The 18,275-nt window shown below is 26.0% G+C and overlaps 1 protein-coding gene and 1 long non-coding RNA gene across 2 annotated transcripts in view; one reads left to right on the top strand and one right to left on the bottom strand.

Moving 5' to 3' along the window:
- The window catches only part of LOC127287709 (mannosyl-oligosaccharide alpha-1,2-mannosidase IA), a 187,269-nt gene that overhangs the window by 134,771 nt on the left and 34,223 nt on the right, over nt 1–18,275 (bottom strand). The gene's annotated exons all lie outside the window — the stretch shown is intronic.
- Nucleotides 1,527–2,193, top strand: LOC127287712 (uncharacterized). The gene is made up of 2 exons (XR_007843911.1): nt 1,527–1,820; nt 2,004–2,193. It is a non-coding gene; the product is annotated as an uncharacterized LOC127287712 (long non-coding RNA).

Here is an 18,275-nt window from a genome sequence, read left to right as displayed (position 1 = left end):
GTTCTCAAGGAAACGGTTGATTTAGTAACGGTTGCTATGGAAACGGTTACTATGAAAACTGTTGTAATGGAAACGGTTGCTAAGGTAACTGTTGTCATGGAAACGGTTTCTATGGTACCTGTTGTCATGGAAACGGTTTCTATGGTAACTGTTGTCATGGAAACGGTTGCTAAGATAACTGTTGTCATGGAAACTGTTGTCATGGAAACGGTTGCTATGGAAACTGTTGTCAAGGAAACGGTTACTATGAAAAATGTTGTCAAGGAAACGGTTGCTATGGAAACTGTTGTGATGGAAACTGTTGTCATGGAAACGGTTGCTAAGGTAAGGGTTGTCATGGAAACGGTTGCTAAGGTAACTGTTGTCATGGAAACGGTTTCTATGATAACTGTTGTCATGGAAACGGTTGCTACGATAACTGTTGTCATGGAAACAGTTGCTAAGGTAACTGTTGTCATGGAAACGGTTTCTATGGTACCTGTTGTCATGGAAACGGTTTCTATGGTAACTGTTGTCATGGAAACGGTTGCTAAGATAACTGTTGTCATGGAAACTGTTGTCATGGAAACGGTTGATATGGAAACTGTTGTCAAGGAAACGGTTACTATGAAAAATGTTGTCAAGGAAACGGTTGCTATGGAAACTGTTGTGATGGAAACTGTTGTCATGGAAACGGTTGCTAAGGTAAGGGTTGTCATGGAAACGGTTGCTAAGGTAACTGTTGTCATGGAAACGGTTTCTATGATAACTGTTGTCATGGAAACGGTTGCTACGATAACTGTTGTCATGGAAACAGTTGCTAAGGTAACTGTTGTCATGGAAACGGTTTCTATGGTACCTGTTGTCATGGAACCTGTTGCTATGGTAACGTTGTTTAAATTTAAAAAAAAATTTTTAATTATTATTAAAAATTTTTTTTTTTGGTCGAAAATACTAATTTTCACATGAAGAGGCAAAATGTTAATACATATGTATAAAAAATAAAAAAATACAAATCATGGTTACAAGGCAATTTTTAAAAAATTTTAATTACACGTTGGTTCATCAGTAGTCTGAATGATTGGATTCGAAATATTTCACAAGGAAACCAACATGTATTATAACTTCACTAACAATCAGATCGATTTGTTTTATAATATATATATGTATATATATTATTTGGTCAGTCCTTTGTTGCTTGATTTTGTTGTCTATGCGGTTAATAGTCATATAGTACTAGGAAAATTAATTAATTTATCGATATAGTAAACGTGGAGAATTTAAATAATTTTGACTTTTTTAAATTAATTAACTATATGTTATTTTTTATATTATTTTATTATTATAAAAAATATTTTTTAAGCAAAATAAGTTTTTCCTTTTTTTTTATCATGTTATATGGTTTTTCAATTTTATAGCCTTCTAGAAAATTAACGTTCATTTTATTGGCTTTTAATTTTAAGTCATAAATATTTTCTTTTGTTTAGTTGAAGAATTTTATTTTTTGTTCTTTATCATCTCTCATATATATATATATATATATATATATATGAAACTTATTACGTCGTAGGAAAAATCAATATTAAAAGAAGGGGAATGATAAAAATATTCTGAGTTGGGACATTTTCTAATCGTATACAATAATTTTCTGGTAAAATAGCGCAACGACCAATCAACAAATTGTACGTGTTTTTTCAAATAAAATAAAATAAATATCTAAATCGTTGTATTTTTTTCAAGTCAGTTGAAAAAAAATCATCGTCATTTAAAGTTCAACATAATGAAGATATTTTTGGTGTATTTTTTATTTACTTTTCTTGTGATTAGTGTTTACGCTAATGGTAATTAAAACTAATAAATTTCACAAATTTTCTGTTTCAAATGAAAAATTTAATAAAACTTTTTTTTTCCAATTTTTATTAAATTCCGTTTTTTTTTATTGATTTAAAAAATTTACTGTCTGAATATTTAAAAGTTTTTTTTGACAAAATTATGATAATAATAATAATATATGTTATTTTCAGTAGGGGGTGGCATTCAGGGTGGACTACATGTTGATGGTAATGGTTTACCTAAACTTCTCTCCAAAATAATACCTACAGTTAATTTACAGGGGGGAGCAAACGTCGGCCTTGGTAAAAAATAATTAATACTAAAAATGTAAAAGTAATTAATTAACAAATGGAAACTGAAATAAATATCATTTAAATCTCATTTTACACAAGTTTTATTACATTGTCTATCGTTTTCGTTATAAATTTTCAAATTCGTTAAAAAATATTATTAAATTATTTTTTGAATGAAAATAAAATTCGTTTATAAATAAAATTGGAAATATTAAAAAAAATATATATATATATTTTTCAAAGAGAAACGATTTACTCATTAATTTAATAACTGAGCAAATATTATTTAAAAATTTTTTTTTCATTAATTTAAATATAAAAAATTGTATCATTTTTTTTTTTGGAGCACGTAAGAGGTATCACATTTTTCAGAATAGTTTGTAGATACCAACTACAAATGAAGGAAATAATTAATGCGACATTCTGAGAGTCGAGCGTGATCGCACAGAGACGATAATATTAAGTGCAGGATCGCGATATTCAAAGGCATACGATATTACATATTTCATATATTATATATATACATATATATGCTCGCGCGCATTTCCCAATGGTCATAAATAATAATGAAGGTTTTTATTGGTAATAATATTTTACGCGTCGATTTGGGACCTATAGTGAATCTCATATAGCCGCACTGTGGGCCAAAAAAGCAGGACCAAAACTTGTGTGTCAACACGACGGGGTGCTGTACGAAAAAAAAAATTTTAAAACAAGAAAAAAAATCTTACAAAAAATTTTTTATTTACAAAACTCGAAATTAAAAGACAGTTTAAGAAATTATATTTTTGAATTAAATATAAATTTACCAATTCCAACCAACATATGTTGATAATTTTTTTTTCTGATTTATTTCTAACAGATATATGTATATATATATATCTAAATATTATTTTGATATGAAATTTTTGTCGATTTGCGGTAGACGAAAGATAACGAATATCGTGGAAAAAAAAATATATGGAATGCTTTGATTGAACATTGTTTCATCGTATACGGATATTGCACGTGACAACTGGAAATAGAACATTTAAAAAAAAAAAATGTAAAAAATTCATAACCAATATTTTCCTTCTCATATTTATATATATATATATATATATATATATATATATATATATATATATATATATATACGTGACACGTGTGTTGTAAACGTCAGAGGCACGAGGAAAAAGAAAAAAAATTTATAAAAGAAGAAAGACATAAGTTACTGTGCGCGCATCCAAGTCATAAAAAAATATTTTTTGACGACTTTCTGTACAAAGTTACATTTTTGAATTTTATTTCTCAACATTCACATGATATGAAAGCTAATTTTTTGAAGAATCATTTTTTTTTTGTTATAAAATTATTTCTATAAAAAAAAGAAATATTGATTGTTTACTTTAAAAATAATGAAAAAAAGATACATTTTTTTTTATTTACTTTTTTTATCGCCTATACTGATTGCAATTCGCTTTTACGAGCGATTCTCCAATATCCAAGAACGTCATTGGCTATATAGGTATATAGTAAGCTAAGATTTATGTCTACAGACGTTCTTGACTTTTGCGTTTTTTTTTTTTTTTCGTTTCTCCTATATGAAAATTGAATTTTATTTCTATACACTGTATTTTTGAGTAAAAAAATAGTTTTGAAAAATAAAAATTTTTAATTGTTAACTTCCGTTTTTAAATTATTTACACAGAAAAAAAAATCTGAGATCAAAATAAGTAACGCTATTTTTTTTGAAGTGAAAGAAAAATGTGCCTCGTAGATGGCGCCACATTCTATGTCGTTTGGTTCATTTTGAACTACAAGAATAAGTCTAGATTTTTTTCTAGGAGAAATAAGATATAATTAATTTTATGACTAATTTTATAATTAATTTAATAGAAATTACTTTAAAAAGAATATATAATAATATAAATTAATTACAGAAGAATTTTAATGAATATTAATTAAATAATAAAATATTAGATCTCTTATTAAATTTGTCATTTTATAGTTGAATATTAATTTGAATAAAAATACAGCTTTCAATGATAAGGAAGAACTTTTATTATAATAAAAGAGAGAGAGAGAGAGAGAGAGAGAGAGAGAGAGAGAGAGAGAGAGAGAGAAATAGGTTGAAGGAAAAGGTTATAAAGATAAAAGCAAGGAAAGTGTGCCGCGAATTCATTCATTCGGTTCATCGTATCCGAAAGCTTTTATAAAAGTAATATTTCCAAAGTCGCCGAGGCTGACAAATGGGATGGCTTTATAAATACTCAATTACCCTTTTTCACCGGAAACTATTTCTGCTAACTAGGCAGACTTTCAGTCTGATGACTTCTAATTTCTTTTCAAATTGTCGTCAATTTCAAAAGCTCTATATAAAAGACTCTAAAAATATAGTATATATATAAAGGTAATACCAAAAATCTCTTCTAATGATTTTATCAAAAATTTGCTTAATTAACCAAAAATTTTTTTTTTTACAATAATATTAAATCTGATTAATTAAGATTTATTTTATTTTAAATTATATAAAAAATATTTTTATTATTAATAAAAAATATTATTTTTCTTTTTCTTTAGAAAAAAAAAAAATTCCAAACTATAAAAAGTTAGACAATAAAATGAAGATTAAGAGTTTATAAAATATTTATTATAAAATCTAAACTTTGTTTCTTATTGCGAAACAAGTTATAGACCATAAAATCTTGTCTTTCAATTTTAACCCTCAAGAAATTCGCGTTCATTTTTATTGGCTTCTGAAAGTCAGTCATATATTTTCTTTTGTTTAGGTGAACAACTTTATTTTTTTTTTTTTTCCTACTTTTTTTTTATCATCTCCTTGAAACTTATTCTGTTGTATAAGAAAAATCAAAAGAAAGGAAATAGTTAAGTTATATAAATTGTGATTTAGACGTTCTATATTCATTTCTGTATATATATAATTTTCCTGTCAATTTAGTAACAATTGTAATTGAAAATAAAAATATAAATCGTTTTGTTTTTCATATTTTAAGTCAGTTGAAATAAGTTCTCAGTATGGAAAACAACATGAAAATTGTTTTGATATTTTTTGGATTTGTCATTTTTCTTTTCTTCAACGTTTACGCTGATGGTAATATATATATATATATAATTTAGAATTTTTTTTTATTTTTATATTTTTTTTTTTAAATTTTATAAAAATTGTATTTAATTAAAATTTTATGAAAATATATAACTGGCGTATATTGTAAACAATTTAGATAATTATTTTTTTCATAAAAATAATTATTCTATTTTTTAGTAAACTATGGAATACAAGGTGCATTGAAAGTGGATGAAAAAGGTTTTCCAAAAATTATTGCCAATATGATACCTAAAGTTGACTTATCTGGATCAGTAAATGTTAATTATGGTAAAAAGTAAATAGTACTGTAATTTTAAAAGTATTTACTTTTAACACAGTAAAATAATTATATTATTTTTTTTGAAATTATATATATATATATACGAAAAAATTTGATATAGTGTATAATTAATAGAGTGTGGAAAAAAAAATTTAATTTAATAATTAAAGTGCGACGTTTAAATAAAATATTTATGATAATAATTAATTGAAATAAAGTGTGTGTAAAAATTTAATTTTGTATTTCATGTGAAAAGAGAATATCAATAAATTTAAAAAACAGAAAATACTTGAAGTGCGAAAACGAAAAGTAATTTTGCATAAAGTAACAAATTTTTTGTTCTTTGTCTTTTATGTTTTTTTTTTTGTCATGGCCATTTGATTACACGTCGTGAAGAAAAATGAGATTCTAAGTAACGACAGAACACACACACACTTTGCAAAGAGGCGCGTTTGCCGAAAGGTCGCGAATCATTGCCAACGTTGGTTTCAATTTTATGGTCAATCTTTCTCATGAACTTGTGGGACATTTTTTGTATTTCTCTTTTTCTTTTTTTAATACTTTCTTTTTCGGCAAAAATATTTCCCTCTTCGTTCTCAGCGCACGCGAAAAACATACACGCACTGAATCTCCCTCCCTTTCCCACCCCATAAGAACCAACGCTGTAAATCTTCATTTTTATGTTACTATATAGTGAAAAATGCCACAATATCACGGCGGCAAGAGTTTTATAATGTTTCATGTCACAAGACACTTGCCAAGGTGTCAAAATCGCATAAAAAAAAAAACAAATTTTATAACGAAAATATGAAAAAAAAACCAAAAATTGAGAAACCAATTTGTACACAAATTTTAATTAAGAAATTATAAAATTAACTATACTGAAAATGATTTAAGAATTATATAAAATATTTATTATGAATAATAATTATTCATTAGTCATAGTGATGTGAGAGACAATATGTTAAAAATTGATTATTTTTTTCATTATCAAAACTTTTTAACGAGCACCTTAAAACTGATGACGTTTCAACAGATTTAACTTTGATAAAGAAGAGAATTTTATTTGAGAGTCTTCTTTATATTCCTTGTAACATCAATTCAAAAGGAGCCTGAAGCAATTGCAAAGGACTATACACACAATCAATATTGCAATTTTTTTCTAGACTCGTTGAGAAGGAGGAAAAGAAGAAGAAGAAGAAGAAAGAGGGAGGGGACGAATTCTGAGTAAAAGTGTCCATTTGGTTTTTCAACTGGCTAATGACGTCGTTAAATGGCAATAAATATAAACCTCTCCCTCTGGTTTTGCTCTTTAATATTGCTTCTGGTGGCCGCTTACTACACCAAAAGGCCTACCAAGACGCGAGTCAATATGTGACGAAGATGTGATAAAATGTTTTCATTTTCACATCACTTTCATCAAAGTTCATATTCGAAGAATTTGTACTTTTCTTCATACTTCGTAACTATTTATCTTCATAGTCTTTTTTCTTCATTTTCAATTTGAATTATTTTCCTTCACAATCACAATCACAAAATTATAACGATATTCTAATTTTAAGAATTTTCAACTTATTTTAAGAATATGCGAGACTTAAATAGGCGCCACGAATATATTCTTAAATTAAGAATAAAATCTTATATTAAGAATATTTTCTTAGAATCACTTTTTTAGAATATAATCTTAAAATAAGTATATTTTCTTCTTGTATCAAGAAATATACTTTTAGCAGTTTTAAGAATACTATAAACTTAATTTAAGAATAGTAAATACTTAATTTTAAACCAAAATATACATAATTTCAAATAAAGAAAAAGTACAGCATTTTTATTTTAAAAATATTACTTTTATTAAAGTTTTCAAAAAAGAACACAATTTTAATACTTAAAGACAATGTCGAACATTTTTTTTCAATTTGGGATCACAAAAACTTAAATTACGTAGATAAGATTAAGAAACGCAATAATATTTTTTTTCACTATGATTGTCAAAAAAAAAAAAACAATCTGACGCGCACGACGACTCGTTAGTCAATGGCGACGCGAACAAGCTAGCAGCACGTCAATTCTAGCGCATATTCTTGTTTTAAGAAGAAGAAGATTTAGTACATAGAAAATATTCTTAAAGTTAGAATCTGCTTAAGAATATTTATGTAAGAATATAACATTCTTAAAACTAGAATATTTTAAGAATATTTTTAAGAATATTTTTTTAAGAAAATAATAATCTTAAAACTAGAATACCGTTTTTTCGGTGTAACTTCACAGTCACTTTTCTTCAATTTTATGTTTTGTTTTGAAGATTCGCTCTCAAATTTAAATGTGAAAATTATTGAGATAAAATATTCGTGATTGGACCCACATCGAAGAATATCGTTAACTTAAAAGAGTATTTTTAAAAAACAGTATTCGAAATGAAAAGAGATTCTATGGGGTAGGAAGGAGTTGATCATGAGAATCACTTAATTGGACCTTTTACTCTCTTAAGAATTCGTCCCATTCGCTTTTCAAAAGATAGCGAGAGTCGTTAATCACTGCTTGATTAATGTTTCGACTCATTCGTTTACATCAAAAATATAAAAAGAGTTCATATTGTTACAAGAAAATATCGTTTACTATACTATACAAAATTTTTATCGATCTACAATTTTGATTCTCTCTTTTGTAAGTATTTTAAGGTGAAAAAAAAAATATTGCAAAAAATCATATATAGTTGAAAAATACTTTTTTTTTTTTTTTTTGAAACGACGTCAATAAAACGATGTATATGTGCGATAAGATATTCTTTAATGGCTCCTTTAAAAGGTATAACGTTAAAATAAAGGTGAAATATAATATGACAGATTCATTTTTACATTTCATGATAAAAAGAACAAAAAAAGAAAAAAAAACGTTTAGTACATATACACATATATAGAGAAAAAAGATTTTTGATATCTCTAACGAGCGATAAGACTGATGACAGTAGTAAACGAATGTCTTAAAATGTCTGACGCAGAAAGTTACAATTTTTACCGCTTCAACAGTTTTTTTTACCCTTTTCCCTCATTATATTTTAACACTTCAAGCGGAACAAGTGAAATATCATTTTTTCCACAAGGAAAACATTCAAAAAAATTTAGGTTTCAATTAGCTAAATAAAAAAAAAACTTCCCCCATATTGTCTCCTTTTTCTTTTAATTGAAATTAATATTTAATAGAGTATTTATGTAATGTTAAATAAAAATCAATAAATTTCTAACATAAACAATTTTTTCTTAGAAGAAAAACTAAATTGTGTAAAATAAGAATTTGTAAATTTTGGTTAACAAAACAAAAGAAAATTGAAACAAATGAAAAATCGAGCTTGCAAAGTTTAATTAAGAATCTATTGTTATATACGCTATACGATGGATTTTCTGTTTCTTTCATAAAACGGAAATCAAACGAATGAATTTTTTTTTTTATTTAAAAATTCATTCAATCCTTTACACACATGCAGTGCCATTTTACGCTTTTAAAATTTCTATTTAAAAAAATATTTCAACACTCAATATATAGCGCTTAATTAAATTATATTTCTTTGAAAAAAAATGCAATATTCTTAGTCGATAAATGCGAATTTATTCATTTAATTAATGGTCTTGTAAAAATTAATGAATTCTTTTAAATTATTAAAAATATGAAATATTTTCTATATGGAGAGTAAAATAATAATCAATTTCTTTTAGTTATTTTTTTCTTTTTAAATCAATAACTATTTTTCATTAGAAGTAGAAGTAATAAAAAAATAAACTGAATTTTTGTTTTTTTTTCGCCTATGGCAAAAGGTGTTGACCAACGTTATAGAGCTAAAGATTGACGTGCTATTAAGTTTGGACTATTATTTCTGTTTTTATTTTCTTACGGATCACGTACACGCTTCTGGTAAGGATGCACTTGGCAGGCTGATGAAATCAACAAAAGGAAGAAGAAAATATTATTGAAAGAAGAAGGAATGAGAGAAAGAAAAGAGAGAGAAAAGAAAAGAGAGACCACAACGTCAGATAAACTAACAAATGTCTCTCTTCAATGAATAATAAGAAGTAAGGTCCAATTTGTATTGCATTTACATTACAAGATTTGTTTTTTTTTTTTTATTTACAAGACTTGACAATTTGTACCGTATATTTTAAACTCACCCACACTAATACAGCAATATTTATCATCATTAGTTTTTCAATATTACAACTTTTTGTCAATATTTAATTTAAAACAAAAAATCAATGGAATGGATAAAAAAAAGTTTTAATTTATATGTAAAAAGAAAAATTCTTTCATGAAAAATGAATATGAAAAAGATGAGGTTGAAGTCCACGTTTAATAGTGACTGTTTATTTAAACTTTTCGAAAGAGGGAGAGAGAGAGAAGGATGAAATATTCGAGCAGCAGATATTCGTTTGCTTGAATATTGCACAGGAGAGACGAGAAGGTGGATTCATTCTGAAAATTAACCTAGAAGTCAGTTTATTTCTCTCAAGAAGGATTGAAATAAAATATCTTTCTGTGAGGTAAATTGAAGTTTCAAGTTAGACGAGAAGTTTTTAAATTAAAACCAGATAATTACTTTTAAAACTTGTGAGTGTAGTTTTATGAAAATTATAAAATGCGGGATAAAAAAAAATATATAATAAAATCAAATTCACGTATATTTTAATTTACTTCTGAAATTTGATTCACTTACAAAAATTTTATTAAATAAAATATAGAATTTAGTCAAAAAAAAAAAATATATATAAATATTTCAGAAAAAAAAACATTTTAATTAAAATATAAATAAAAGTTTTAAAGTAACTTTAAAATCAATTCATTTCTATCTGATTTTACACTTGAGAAAATCGTAACTCGAATAACAAGAAATTGAAACACGAAATTGTCTTGAATGTGAAACAATTTCAATAGAATTGTAAGTTTATTGCTCAATTTGATTCTCTCTTTGGGAAGATAAAAAAAAATTTTATTTTCCATAATGTAGTTTACTTTTATCAAAAAAAAAAATTTTTTTTCTAAATATATTATTATTTACAAAAAAAAAAATATAAATATCTCTAACCTTTAGATAAATGATGATGCTTCATTTCGGACGATAAAATTTGCTGTAAACACACACGATTTAAATTTTGAACACTTCCGAAATTTTAGAATTAAAAACAAAAAATACTTTACCGCGATTTAAAAATTTTTGAACACTACCGAAAAAAATTAAACGATAAAAATAAGTTTAATAATTTCTAAATAATTTTTCGTTCAAGAATTAAATAAGTCACTCGCGAAGTATTTTTGAAAATTAGAAATATAGGCACTAAGCACGTCTTAACAGGTCAATACACGAATTGCAACTGTTTGAATTATGTCTGTGATTTTTAAGGCGCCAATGTTTATTGACTCTTCCGTCTTACAAATTACCCTTTGTACTTCAATGTAAACAAAGCGCAGGTATAAATATAATTTCACAATCATTTCAATTAACTTACAAAAGAATAGTTATAATTTTCAAAAAATTAAATATTTTAAAATTGTGTTGAAGACAATTTTATTTAATTTTTATTGAATTGAGAAAAGGGTAAATCAGGTCAAAAAAATTTATAAAAGCATCTCTATTAAAGTTGACTTATTCAAAAACTATTTCCATGAATATATTTTGTTGTAAATTTACAGCACCGAAGTCAATATTGCATAAAGATATAAATAATTTTCCCATGGTTTTTTTTTAAAGGACCAAACATCCTTTTGAGAGAAGACGCCTTCGACGTGTGTGAAATGAAATGGTATAGTCTCATCTTTAGCAAGAGAAACGTGTATTTTGATCGTATTCGCATGCTCAGATGTTGCACAACAGACAAGATTTACGAGCAATAAAGTAACAATAACGATAGCTATACATTACCATATCCGCACCATTAACATCGAAGTGTAGCATATAGTCTATATATGATGACACCATACATATATATATGTATACACAAAACCTACCACGTTGAAATTTTCAACAAATTCGATTTGAATCAAAAAGTTTTCAAACACTATATGAATATGCATTGAGACTTTTGGACAAGTAACATAAAAGCAAATTCTTTAACATAAATATATATATATACATATTTATTCTCAAAAAATAAGAAAAAAAGTCCTTATCACTTTTTACTGATTGTTTATAGTAAATTGTAATTGAAAGTAACCAATCACAGCGCAGCAATTGGAGAGGGGATGGTTCTCGAGCCAATGACCATTACCAGACGCAACTGCGCTTGCTCTACTGTAACATTCTCATTGGTAGGCAAAGGCGCGCTTATTTAAAATATGTTTTTTTTTATTTCAAAAAAAATCTACACAATTTTGCTCTAAAGGATTATTTTAATTATCTCTAGAGCGATTTCTATATTTATATTATTTTGAATTTTATTTTAGAACTTTTTTTTCTCTAAAGAGGATCTTTATAAGAATTTTATAAACTTTTATCAGAAAAAAAAATTAGAGGTTGATATTTTCTATTTTATAAAGAATGAATATTTGAGATTGATGCATGCACAAGTGTAACATATAATGACCTCTTTCGTCGCCTTGTCGTCGCTGACACTATTAAAGACTCTGATTTGCAATCCTTTGACAGACAAACTGCTCGCATTGTTATTCAAATGATTAAAAATGCACATAATTTTTCTTCCGCTTTGTCATTACCTTCTAATTTTTTTTTTTTTTTAAGTAACGTCTAATTTGAAAACATTCGCTTCTTTTTTCTAATTTAATATTCATTAAAATCATTTTTGAATTGACATTTAATTATTTATCTTTGTTGTCATTTTGTGGAAATGATAATTTAAAAAAAATAGTATTAAATTAAAAAAAAAAAGTAAACGAATTAAAATTGTGGACTTAAAATTTAAGAGACTTGTGTCTTCTATAAAAGACAAAAGTTGCATTGCATCGTATCTTAACGTCTTTTGTGTGTTCTTAATGGGTTGCAGTTGGAATAGTTTCAGAAAAATGGGTCCCCCAACAGAAACTCACTTGTTATACAGAGGAGGGAGAACTTAAATAAATTCACAACGTTTGGATAAAACGATTTACTGGCAACCATGTAGCATGGAAATAAACATGTAAAAATAAAAATAAGTTTTTTCCAAAATTTAGTGTTTTAAAAATTTGTATTATTCGCAACAAAAAAAAATATTTTTTTGTCTCCGATGTGTTACTAATTTCAGTCAAATGTATTTTTTTGCAGTAATATTGAATTAAAAGTTGATCGAAAAATAAAATTGATTTCATATTGAATGAACAAAAAAAAAAAAAAAGAGCAATATAAAACCAGTTTATATATATTATAAACACAGAAAACATTAAATAACGTTAAGAAATCCAACCACCATTTTATATAGATATTGTCATGTTTCGCAGACAAGATTCAAAGTGTTATAAATAATAAGGCTACCGGTAAGGTGGCTAAGAATTACGATTACATGAGAATTCTTGATGGGCATAACTTGGCCCGACTATGCAATAAGGTAAAAGCTATAACGATATCGGACTCAAGATATGTGTGCACGCATCCTCGCATTATAGAACGGAAGAGATAAATTGCCATGGTACTTTAGCATGAGAGCAGGAAACTGTGTATGAGTGACTTTCAAGGAAAGAGTTGAGCTTTTTTATCAACTTTAAATCACATTATGTATATATTCAGTGTGCTTTTGATAAAATGTTCCTTAAACTAAGTGATGGATTATAAATACATAATCTAGACAGATATACAAAAATCAAAATAGCGGAGAATTCTTTTTTTTTAATATCCCATGGGATAGAAATTTAAATGTCCCACTTCGGATGTGTCCTGCGCATGAGTAGAAAGAAAACAGGTGATTGCGTTTCAAGATGGCGGACAACGCCTTAAAGTGTTGACGTTTGTCAGCCAACATGTTGTTTATTTTTTTTAATTATGAGTGATTTTCAGTCTAAATAACGTTATTTTTTTATTGTGTTTTTGTAATAAATAATAAATAAAAATAGTTTCTAGTTCAGGTTTTATGTGCAAGTACAAAAAAATAATTTTTTTTCCCGTCCCATTTGCGAATTGTGGGTCCAATTGTCACAATTTTCTATGTGTGTTTGTATTCACTTACACAACCGTAGGTAGTATTTGATGTTTGGTACGTGTAATAGCCTTCGGCGTCACGCCAAGGCGACAACAAACAATGCGAGAGCATACATTATTTTCACCTCTAATGTATTTATACAATTTCCCCTTTCCATGTTGATATTTCTCATTCTACGAATTTATATATATATATATATATTGTAACGTATTTTTTTGACTCTTAAAATTACTCTTAAACTTGATTTCTAAATTTTATTATAACAAACGACAAATAATTCTAATTATCAAAATTACTAAACTTGGACGAAATTGGATTCAAACTTTAATGCAAAGTGACTCGATTCTGAAACTTAATTTATGTTACTTTAAATCTTAGAAAAATCAAATAACAAAATAAGCAAAACGTTACTGTGCGACTATTGACATTAATAATTTTCTTTATGACATCTTTAATCTTTCTTTTGACATTATTAACATTATTCTATTAACAATAATGATGAAAAGATTCTTACAAACAATTATAAAAAAAATGACTTACAGTTATGCTCTGAATTGATGATTGGACCCATGGTGAAAAAACGAGTTGTTGCAATTAATTTGAAATAAACCGAACTTATTGTTGTTAAATTTAATAATATTTAATTAGAAATAATTTATATTTTATTAGTATGACTGTAACCACAAAATTGTACTCGAAACACATGATCGAAAAACTATTGAAAACTAAACATGTTGACTCGATGAGAGTTGGATGGCAAGAGAGTGAGTTTAAAAACTAAATTCTTAATTAACACTAAAATTGACACTAGATGACACAACGATTTTTTTTAATTTAAACCAATCAAAAAGATTTCCCTACCTTACTTCTCCCAGAATTCTGAATTACTAATAGTACTTAAGTGACTTTTCCAATATCAAATCCGCGATACTTGAATATTGGAACCTGTCATACCGGAAATTCGACAAAGCCTGCCAACTTAAAACTAACTTAAACTAAATTAATGCAAAATTCCTTAAAAATGGAGCGCCAATATTTCAACTGGACTTGTGTCAAGTATAGGAAATTCTCAAATGCGGTAAACATTAAATCGTTATTTATATCGAAACTCAAAATATAAGAATTCAAAAGTTTAGTTGTCTACATACTTTTAAAAATTCCAAAAACAAAATTTCTTCTTTACCTCAGTTTAATTCCTAGTAAATAATAAAAATATTAAAAAGAAAAAATTTTAAATATAAATAATTATTTACAATAATAATAATAATAAAATTCCTTCGATAAAACACTTTCAAAAATACTTGAGTTTGGGTGAAAATAAAAATTTTTTGTTTTATTTTTAATGAAATTTGGTAACAAAACCCGCCAATTAGCTCGCATAACATTATCGTCATTATGGTGTATATTATGAGCCTCTATATAGATATACATATGGGATTTAATGCATCTCTCAAATATTCAGTTTTTTTTCTTCTTTTTTACAAAATTTTAGTGAAGCTTATACTTTTGTGTATGTGTACATGATCGGAAAATAAAAAAAAAAAATAAAAAATTTACCTATGGTTTGAGAAAAGAGCATGGGGATCAGGAAAGTAATATACCTCATGGTCTGATTGCATCGTCTTTTATATATGATCGATGAATAGAGATATTTTTTTCTGAACAAGGTTTCAAATTAAATATACTTTCTTTTCTTTTACAAAAATTCTCAGCAATTAAGTGCTTTTATCATCATCCGGTCTTCATAAAGCTATCTTACTCTTTTTTTTATAAATTATTCGAAAGCAGCCATACAAAAATAAAAAAAACTCATATTTAGTTAATTAAAATTTTACAACGATTTAAAAGTTGAAAAATAATTAAAAAGTAAAAAGATTTTAACTTTTCTTTTGATATTTATTTTTTTTTCAAGAAAACTAAACTAATTTTATTATTATTAATAGAAAATAATTATTTGCATACCTAATTTTAAAAAAAAATTTTTTATTTGCGGGTAAAAAATATTTTCTGTTGATAAATAATTGAGAGAGAAAGAGAAAAAAAAACGAGTGATATTTTCAAGATTGCGGTTTAACTTTAACAAAGTTTGTTCTTATATAGAGCTATATATAAAAGATTCTGTCGAAGTTTATCGAATGCGATTAACCTTACAAACTTGTTTTACAAGTTTCTGCTTCCTAAACTAGATAATAACGAAAAGAGTTGTTTGAATGACAGTAAGAAAATGTGAAAATTATGATCTATCACTTTATCGATCATGAATAATACATGACAGTTATAAAATAGTGAAAAACAATAATAGTCATACTTTGATAAATTTTTAAAAAAATATTAAATAGAGAAAAACTAATAACTACATTTTATAATAAGAATTCATTTAAAATTCCGTCATTGACTCTCTTTTGTAGAGAGGAATTTTTTTTTTCTTCTGCATACTTTTTTTTAAACTGCAAGATACAGTTTCCCGATTCTAAACTTACTTTAGATAAGTTTAAGATTGAGTGACTGGGGGGAAATGGGTTTCTATCTTCTTTACCACATCTAAAAGAAAAAAATAAAAAAAAAAAAAAATCTTTTAAACTGTCTTCAGTTTAAATTTAAATCAGTAAAATTTCACTCGTATCAACTTTTGCTAAAATTAAATAATTTGAATTAAAACTTAAATTAGCAAAGTTAAAAAAAATTATTTTATGGAATTAAATAAATAAAATCCAAAATTAAAAGGAATCAATGAAAAAAAATTATAATTAACACTTTTTTTCAAATATATTCTTCTAACGTGAAAATTTAATAAGAAATTTATGAAAATAAATGAATGAAAATGGGAGAAAGATCACGAATCACAGAAACAAATGAAAGCCTGCTAAGTCGGATTACTTGTTATATGTAGAGGCCGAAATACTATTCAAATTGAGGGTTCAATTAAAACTCTGATCCAGCTTAACCTATTTTCCCCTTATTCGAAGGAATACATAAAGGGAAAGTTTTGCATTTTCCCAAATTATTCCATATCACTAGAGTGAATTAAAAAATTTAAACTTTATTAAAATTAATTTTTAATTTCATTTCAATAATAATTTATTGTTAACATAAATTTTGTCAATATTAGAATTAATAATAATTGAAATATTATTATTTTACTGCATATGGCATTATTTTTATTTTATCATATTAATTTCCTTGCTCGAATTTAAAACAAAATTCCAATATTAAGAATGAGAGAAATCGCACAACAGCGAGTGATAAATGATATTATGTATTTGTTTTTTTTTTTAAATAAAAGTAATTTTTTATTGGCAACATTTTAAAGATCAGCCACCCTTTGCGTATCCAAAGAATTCGAGGAAAGAAATTTCGAGTTGAATGTCTGAGAGAGTTTATCTGATATCAAGGTAGACCGCGAACGAAGCGGGGCGTTGATCTCATCGATAATGTATAATGTGAAAAATAAAAATTATAACTCAGAATATTCGGTAAGTCTTCATATATATATATCTAATAAAGACTGTACATTAAATATTTGTACATTAAAAATTTTTCAAAATACTTCATTGTGAAAATTTGGACTCATTTTTTTTACCAGTTCAAAATGAGCCAATACTAAACGACATTGAACGTGGCGCCATCTACGAGGCACATTTTTCTTGCACTTAAAAATGAGTAGCGTATTAACCTTTACGGTCATATCACCAATTTATTTTTCATCTGTTAATAATTTACTGAGAAAAATATAAATTTCGAATAAGTTTAAATTAACAGAGAAAAAAAAACGAAAAATGGACGTGATTTTTTTTAGTGTGAAAAAAAGAAAGAAAAATTTATCTACTTAGTCGTAATGTCACGTGACTTCTCGTTTCCTGCCTCGTGAAACGTAGTTCAAATTGAATAACCCTATACCATTCCAGGTGCAGAACTTTACCATTGCTTTATAGTGAGACGTTTTTGTGACAGTACAAGTACGTGATGCAGAACGAATAATTTGGCATACCATGAAAAAAATTTAGTATCTTTTTTAAATTTTGTCACGATTTTTTTTTGATAAATAAATATTTATTGTATAACTTTAAAAATAATTACACTATTTTTTGTCAATAATTATTATTGAAAAAAGGATTATTTAATTTTTTTTCAACTTCATGATAAGCTCATGTAAATAATAGAAGAAATGGAAAAAAGAGATATTTTTAAAAACAAGATATTAAGTCGCGGTTTAATTCCAAATGTTATTGCACATTTCTTATGTTATTATACATATATGTTTTGTTTCTTTATCAGCTTTATTTTTGCATCATGAATTGCATCATGTAAAACGACATGGGGAAGCTTGTCACACATATAAAAGAATATTTGTATGTATTATAAGTGAGTTAGCATATGTAAAGCTTCATTTATATATTTCTCTTTAGTTATTTACTTTTCTTCCGTACACTTTATTATATAGTCACCGAAATGATTTTTTAAATCAAAGAATTTAAAAAAAAATTAAATACTTTTAAAGGGACACAATCTAATTAACTATTTAAATAAAAAATAATTATTAAAAATGTTAGAAATTAGTTTGGTTTTTAAATCTAGTAGATAAAATTTATTTTTCAAAAATTATATATTTTTATTTGTCGAGTTCTAATATTCTCGCCTTTTCATTGATCCATTTTAGTTAAATTAACGTGTAAGTAATGAGCCAAGTTAGTTGA

The sequence above is a fragment of the Leptopilina boulardi genome, unplaced genomic scaffold (genome assembly GCF_019393585.1).
Source record: "Leptopilina boulardi isolate dan_hultmark-lab unplaced genomic scaffold, ZJU_Lbou_2.1 LbouV2_372, whole genome shotgun sequence".
Taxonomy (NCBI): Eukaryota; Metazoa; Arthropoda; class Insecta; order Hymenoptera; family Figitidae; genus Leptopilina; species Leptopilina boulardi.
Note: the sequence above shows the minus strand (reverse complement) of the source record. Positions and strands in the feature narration are given on the sequence as shown.